Source organism: Macrobrachium nipponense, chromosome 8 (assembly GCF_015104395.2).
Source record: "Macrobrachium nipponense isolate FS-2020 chromosome 8, ASM1510439v2, whole genome shotgun sequence".
NCBI classification, from domain to species: Eukaryota; Metazoa; Arthropoda; class Malacostraca; order Decapoda; family Palaemonidae; genus Macrobrachium; species Macrobrachium nipponense.
In genome coordinates this window covers 70442846-70451331 of record NC_087203.1, presented here as the reverse complement: position 1 = coordinate 70451331, position 8486 = coordinate 70442846, and the positions used below count along the sequence as shown (strand labels likewise).

Sequence of the window (8486 nt, the reverse complement as noted above, 5' to 3'; positions counted from 1 at the left end):
ATATATATATTAATAATATATATATATATATATATATTATAATAATAATAATCTATATAAGTATATATATCTAATATATATTATATATACATATATAAGAATCCTAAGTGCCCCCTCCCCATGAAAGATTTCTAGAACTGCCACTGTGTAACACAATGATCTGGTAGAAAAGAGTTAGTTTCTAAAATACTGTATTCCGGTATTGATTAAGAAACTAAAAGCATATGTACGTATATATAGAAGCTATAAATATCAAATATTTACTTGATTTTTTTTTATATGGAGAGCCATCATAAAAGTTTAATGGTACGGTTCTTATAAAGGCTTGATAATATATTCATCTTTTATGACAGTGCTTGCATAGACTTAACCTCGGGGCAACAGATTACCGGTGGTTGGTCTGTGGTCCACAAACTATTAAAACGAGTCGGAGAACACAGCAAATTGGTCATCTATTAATATCCAATGTACAAGTTGCCTTTCACTGGTGATCTCAAAGCAACTTGGTAGACCGACATGGTTCTTGCATCAACACCATGGTGGTTAATGAACTAAACACCCATGCCCCACTAACAAGCAAATAACAGACTAAATATAGTGCTTCAGTTCTGGCCTCATTCTCGAGAGGGAACACAAGGTCGTCCTCCACCAGCTCTGTAGACCTAGCGTTTTTTTTTTTCTTTCTTTTTCATCAACCCAGGTGATTCACAGCTTTAATACAGCCATGCCTACTACACTAGCGGAGTAAATAAAGCACCTTAGCTCTGGCTTGGTCTCCCTCGAGAGCTCAAGGTCATCCGTGATTTACCCAATATGGTTTTTCACATCAAACGATGCTTACGTTATAAGGTTACTGGGTAGGGAAACTATGTGAAAATGTCTGACAACAAGTGGGCAAACACGAATACCATAAATCTGTCAGCTCTTCTTTCAATGACAATATTTGCATTCATCGACATGAGCCTTGATGTCAGAAAATCGGGGATTTGAAATGCAAGTGTACTGCCAGTTCTATAGCTGACAGCTCTAATGGCTGTCGATACGTACCACAGGAAGTATTAACCAATGTGTCGATCGTTGGAGGTGTAGAAAAAAATGCCAAACTGTAAACTACAACTATCATAAAGTTGGCGAGAGGAACCTTAAGAAATTGGAACAGAGTAGCGCTCTTTTCCAATGTTAAACTAACTAAATGAAAACGTAATCGAAATAATTTCTCCACGTTTATTACTGAAAAAATAAACTGTAACATACCATTATAAAGTTCAGAATTTGTACAGAGATTCGTTTGCGCAACGCCGGAGACCACTGCATGATAACATCATCATCACCCGCCCCGATCGCTCACCGGCGACCCACTTGCAGCCGCCACGATACAAAGGTACTTTCCCTTACCAAGATCTAATAATACAAGCAAGGTTGGGAGCTCAGTGGAACTACTGTCACTCTCCTCAGTCCTCACTCAGTTTGCATTCAGACCTGTTGGTACTGACATCGCGTTCCTTAGCTGGGGAGTGTGGTCAATCGTTACATTTCGTTATATCATCCTTTTAACGGTTTCTTGCCGCTACAGGAGGTTGAATTCGAAATGTACAAGTGTTCTGAAAATCGACTTTTATCGGTGAAGTTCAAAGTCAACAGCAGATAATGATGATCAAGAAGTATGTATATATCAGTCATCTCCAATACAGACCACACTCGTGGATAGCTTTGACTGTGGAAGTAAACATTGGTTATTACTAAAATTGTAGATCATGACAGGTCCTAGAATTATATGTATATAAAATGTTAAAAAAAAAACGAGATTTTAAGAGAGATTAAAGAAAAACGGCATTAAAGAATGGCTGTGGAGTCGTGTCACCGGTGTAGTATAGTGTGTTATGAAAACATACTGAGTCCTAACAGTGGCAAAGACAGGTCTCGACTTTTAAGTCACTTACTGGACACAGCTACGTCATTGTTCGTGCTTCGCCTTTGAAGTATAAGTATTTAATTCTCTTCTTAAAAGTGCTTGTTTCTCTGCAATGCGTCGCTTTTCATCATAGACTTCACGGGTTCACGGTTTTATGATAATGAAGGCAATGTTGTACGTAATATACGCCCGAGAAAATGACTTAACCTTCCTTTGATTTTCTTATTAAAAATGTCATTTTAGCCAAAGTTTTGTTCTTTTTATTCTTGAAATTCGTTACCGTTGTGGTACTTTTAGGAGGAAAAATTATATCGATAATAATGTAGAAAAACATTAACTAGCAACTGACTCGGTGTGGTGGCTTGTATCGAGGTCCTTGCTTCTATCACTCCTCGCCAGCGAACTCCTGTTACTGCTGCTGTCATTATCGAGACCACCAGTTTTGGCTTGGGCCAGTAAAATAATCCACCCCAAATTTAAGATATATCCCGCTGTACGAAATAAAAAGAAAAATAGGATATTTAGACGGTTACAAATTGGGATTCATTGATATTTTTACAAGCATATATAATATATAACCATAAGTTTGGTATCGGAAACTAAGGACAATGGTTTTTTGTCTTGATAGATGCAGGCCCGTACCAAGAGTTTTTCTTCTGCAAATATCATTGCATATATAGGTATTATAATATAAGATGAAATACGTGAAAATGTTATTTTAGTTATATTAAGAAGAAAAATTGGGTACCTATACGGTCTATGACCTTCTACCAGATTTGCTGTTATTCGAAGTTTGGTTGACAGAATTTTACTTATAATGTTGAAAGTTTGCACTGAAATTCAAGATTATTTCTTCAGTGTTATTGATTGATTCATTTATTATGTTAACAATAACATGCATGTTACTTTATTTGTTATGTTATATACTTTGACTTGACAAAAACAATAATTATTACTTTGTAAGTACAGTTCAATGAAAAGGATAGTCAAAGAAAATATGGACTTCCAGAAATTTTGGGGGAGGTCGTTCGACCGCCCCGACCCTCCCCCCACCCCCCTCCTCGGTACAGGCCTGAGATAACTGAATTTTGCGCTCCGAAAGCCACATTGAAAGTTGTTAAGTGACTCCACAATGTATTTATTCTGTTATAAACAAATCCTTCTGAAGACTGAGCAGACTGGCAATGGAAATCGGGAGAGGAATTACGACAATGCCAATTAAAATTATAGATTTTTTAATTATATGATGTTAGAAATTATATGACCACAAAAAGGTAATAATCCCACGCTGATACGCACATGCACGGTGGGGTAGTGAAGTTTGCGTCCTCTCTCTCTCTGCCATTGCTCAGTTACTTTTAAGTATTTTAATCACTCGTCTATATTCTTATCTCTCTTCTCATTTTGCTTTTCAAACATTTAAAAAGTACTAAAGCTAAAGCATAAAGTCGCGCTGGAGCAGCCCAAATATCCATTGCTCGCTGGTATATCGTTAGTGCCTTATAAGAAGTAGTACTGAGGACCTTTGTTGGGAAAAGCACAGTTGCTCAGTGCTCATGGGACCTTGAGCACAACCGCCTTCGAATTCTTGCGCGCGGCTTCCAGTTATTTTTCTTATATCGGCAAAACTTATCGCTTTCAGTGCTCTATCCCGAATTAAATATTAATTTTTTGCAGTGTGAAATTATTAAGTGCGGCCACTTATCACTTACATTTAATTTGTCAATCTAAATATGAAAAGAGCGGATTGAAACGCGACATTCTCTAGTTTTTTTTTCTTTTTCCTTTTTTTGCGGGGGGAACTGCATTTACTCCTTTCAAGGTTTGACAGAAGGTGAACGCAAGGAGAGAACGAGTGATTTCTCTCCAGTTTTCATCAAAGGCGAACAACAACAACCACCCAATCTTGTCAGGGTCTCGTGAAAGGTCAGTGTACGCAAGTTCCCTCAGTGCTTAATCAGAATTGATTGTAAGCAAGGGGGGTAATTTTGATGCAAATTCCACATGTATTAAAGACAAAAAATTATAAAAATTATACAATTTTATAACATGGTAAGGAAAGATGGTGTAATTTACGGGAGAGACGAACTGAAAGATCGAAACATAAATGGTAATGGCACTAGCATCTTAATTCAAGAGAATTTCGTATGATATGATTTATCTGTAATGCAATCGAGAGTTCAGTGTTCAGTTAATAATCATATAAGAAAATAGGCTTTCTAAGAAGTCTAATAATACTTCCACACGACATCCTCAGAGCAGGAAGGTCAATGGCTGCATGCCACCTTAACGCCTCTTTTGGTGGTGAGCCAGAATTTTTCAAACGAGTAGTATATTCCTTTTCATAGACTCAGTTACAGACTTAGGATTACGTAATACTAATCTATTTCGAGCGGTGAAATGTTTGATCCAACCGCCTTCCTAGAGAGAGAGAGAGAGTGAGACCCCGTAGAATACGTGTTGAATTACTCCACTTATTATAATTACCACCATTCTTTAAGTAGATTTCGTCTAGCCGTTGTTTTAACAGGTTACTCAGGTTAGGTCTAACTTTGGAGTAAGGCCACAGAACGTTGTTTTTCAAACATCTAACTCACCTGGTAGTTATATATATAGCTTACGTCCCCGACGTAAGCTATATATATAACTACCAGGTGAGTATGTTCAAAAATTTATTTTATCATGAAAATAACATTTCTTAAGAAAGGTAACAAGCAGTGGTTTTCATGAATAATTAAGGCGCCAAAAGCTTTTATAGTCGGTAACAACGTAATGAAGGCGAAGCACAAATTTCGTTTTTGCCATTATTACTGCATCAAATTTTGGTTCTCAGAAGAGTAAAGGCACATTGGTCGTTTGTTTTCCGTCAGGAACGTGGAACCAAAATTTTTTTTTTTATCACTCGTAAAGGACATCAAGAGGTTTGTTTTTAGTAACAAGCGCAGGATGCAATAAGGATACCATAGGTTGATTTTCATCAGTAATTAAGTGGCTAATCTTTTTCCGGTCATAGTCTCCAGACATTTTTATTTAGTAAAAAAGGGTGATTTGTTTTTAATAATAATAATAATAATAATAATAAAAATCCTTCTGCCACTGACAAAGGTAGTAAGAGAGTAACCAAAAGTTACATCCATCAATTATGAATGTCGAAAAATGCCTCTTACCGGATGTTTATGTTTACCATGGGGCCTGGATGCACGATCGCTAAAAACGTCGCGTTGCTGACGCTGTCTAACGTCGAGTTTTTTTACCAGGCTACACGAGCGCTATTTTCGAAGCGTTACTGAGTATCAAACAAGCATGTTTAGTTCATTATGGATGCTGTCCAAGTAGGATGTGTGACAGGCTTGTGCCTCGAAATCATTAGACATGCAAAGGAAGTGTGAGACACTGTTGGGTTCACCCTGCATTATCGGACAGACACTTTACTGGCCAGTTTCCCTTTATGCTTGGAAACCACCGAGAGCTTGGCGACAAGTTTTATCTTTATTACAACTGTAATCATTCATTTTGACATCATATAATGCCGGCCTGCTTTCAATTTCACAAATAAATTTGGTACAGGAGTCGAGTTGCATCCGTAGAGGAGCGTGGGCGGCACCCGTAGCAAATTTTCTAAGGGGGTCAACTCTTAAAACATGCATGGATGGTTTCCGGTAACTACAGACAAACACTGCATTTCTTTATTGAATAAAGCAATTAATTTAACATAATATATACGTGTATAAATATTATATAATATAGTAATTCATATTATATTATAACAAATTTATATGATATATATATGTATATATATATATACTATATATATATATATATATATATATATTATATATATATATATATATTATATATAATATATATATATATATATATATGTGTTGTAATGCCTACAGTACGCCGCGAGAAGTGCTCTCGATATGAAAACAGAAACTAGGCTCATGAACGTAGCATATAAATCGAGTGTTTTATATTTTTAAAAGCAAATGCCGCTAGGGTTGAAAACCTAGTTCTCTTTTTCAACCTGAGTCCCTGGGCGCCCCGCAGTAGGGTCAAGGGGACCACTTGCCCCTCCTGAAATCCTAAAATCCTGGAAAAATTATGTATATATATAAATATCTGTGTATATATACATATATATATATATATATATATATATATATATATATATATATATATATATATATATATATATATATATATATATATATATATATATATAATATATAATATATATATATATATATATATATATATATATTATATATCATATACATAGAATCTACTAGTCATTTTTACCCGATACATACATTGTGGCTATTACATTTACACACACATATATATACACTATAATATTTAAATTTATATATATAATATGCATATTATAAATCTAATTTTCCAAGGCTTTCAGCAGGGGGCCAGTGGGACCCCTTGCCCCTGCGTTTGGGCGCCCTTGTGGAGGAGCCCAGAGGTTTACCCTATTTAGTGCCGCCCTAGCAGCTGGGGGCCATCAGCGTCTCGTGTAGTCCACAGCAAGGCGTTACTAGCGCGCGCTATTAACATCGACAACGACGTTAGAAATTCCTAACGTCCACCTAACGGAACACTAGTAACGCTCGTATAGTCCAAATGAGTGGTTTTCCATTGAAAAGCATGGGAAGATGCCTCACTTTGTAAAAGATGGCGTCAGCAACGCGACGTTTTTAGCGCTCGTGTATCTATCCAGACCCTTATAGTCACCTAACGTTCGTAGTCGTCTTGAAAAGAGGAATTTTCTTTGGTTTGACTTCAGTGTCTACGCCTGGCACGTTAGCTGTTGTCAACAATAAGGGCATTAACAGTTTTTTTGTTGTCAGTAATAGGAGATTGAACTACTGGTTTTTACCAGGAATAGAAGTCATAAACGTTGTATTTCGTCTTAATAGGGACATTGTTTTTTTTTTTTCATCGCTAATGGTCACCGAAAATTTTTTTGTCACCCAAGTGGTTTTTCGTCAACTCATGTGCTGTAACAAAGACCCTAACCATAAATTCCTGATAGCAATGAATGCACGAAAGTTTTATAGAGGAAAATAATATACGACAACGTTAACGGAGCTAAAAGGTGATTACTACGCACACCCTAATATGAGTACTACGTGAAGATAAGCCCTCTCGACGGAGATAAGGTAGAAATGTGGCCTAAATTCTTTGTTATTAGAAATTATAAAAAAAGTGTTTAAAAAGGACGCCATTGACTAGCAAATGTTTAATAAAATCCATGAAAAGTGGCGTTTGGGTTTCTTTCCCGCCACGTAGATTCGTGTAGGTGCGAGTTCTAACATCTTTTTCTACATCCGATCCGTGCAGTGTGTGCTTACGTAATTATCTATGGCGCTTTGATTTACGGCTTACAACAAGACTAGTCAATTTGCATCAGTATACCTCGTCCACCAAGCTTGATACGGTCTTCTTGACATTCGACGGTTATGAATGCTCCCGTTAGTTAATCAAAATTTCTGTTATCTAAAGGGGAAACAAGCAATAGTTTAACTGCCAAGTGTTGTAATTACCTTGCTAAACAGTACCTTAAATTATCAAGTAAAGATATATGTATATATATATATAGTAGATAAATATATTCTATATAGTATTTAATATCGTATTATTATATATTTATGTAATATATACTTTTGGCAGTAGTCCTATATGGATTCTCCAAGATTCACTAATGTATTTTCTCATCATTCTATTCTCTTGCCAGAAGCATCAAAGCCAGGAAGATCTTAATCAGTGTCAGTCAATTTCACCTTTCACAAGCTGCTAAAACCCACTTGAAACTTGGCCACCAACACTGAAATGCACTCGTGAGACAAAAGACAAGCAACCCGAGCCACTGCTAGAAAAATAATTATCTTTTAATCGATTGAAAATAACGAGCATATATACTCTCATTTTAGTATACTTGAAAATCAGAATAGGCAAATAAAACTTTCAGGGCGAGTTTTGAACTTGCGTCATATTTCTAGAACAAAGGTTTTTTTATGGTACCAATATGGCTGTGAATGACACTTGATAATTTTTTTGAGCCGCTCCCGCTTTCTGGTCTTTTGGCCTGGCCTTTGGCTAGTTTATAGAAGATGAATGGAAGGGACAACTTAAATGCTTTCGCCCCTTTGGGCAAACTTAAAAGAAAGGATTCGATTGGATTACATTTTTCTGTGCACCCGACGTATGACCTAGCCTGTGAAGTAATCTTTATGCATCTAGGTGTGAAAGAAGACCCCTCCGGCTTTCAGCTAATGCTCACCAATAGGGTGATTATAAAATTCGCTGATCATACGCGGTTTAAAATGGTAGTAAAGGAATATGAGGACAAATCTATTGATATTGGTGAAAGTAAGACTGTAAGAGTTATTAACTTGAGTAGTGATTACACATATGTTTCCGTAAGATATGCACCGTTTGATATGGATGATGATTTGCTCATCGGTGTCCGAAGTCGTTACGGGAAAGTACACTCTGTACGACACAACAGATTTTCCCACGTAAGAGCAAAGGGACTGTTAAAAGGTATCCGAACGACAAGGAT

The 8486-nt window shown here is 36.5% G+C and overlaps 1 protein-coding gene across 3 annotated transcripts in view; it reads left to right on the top strand.

Moving 5' to 3' along the window:
- Positions 1-1467: 1467 nt before the first annotated feature.
- Positions 1468-8486, top strand: part of LOC135222829 (galactoside alpha-(1,2)-fucosyltransferase 2-like) — a 48357-nt gene continuing 41338 nt past the window's right edge. For 2 of the 3 annotated variants that reach the window (XM_064261153.1, XM_064261150.1), the window contains exon 1: positions 1468-1661. The gene's annotated coding sequence lies outside the window, so the exon portion shown is untranslated. Of the gene's footprint in view, positions 1662-3728; positions 3839-8486 lie in introns of those variants that run through there. The other variant, XM_064261151.1, reaches the window with a different exon arrangement.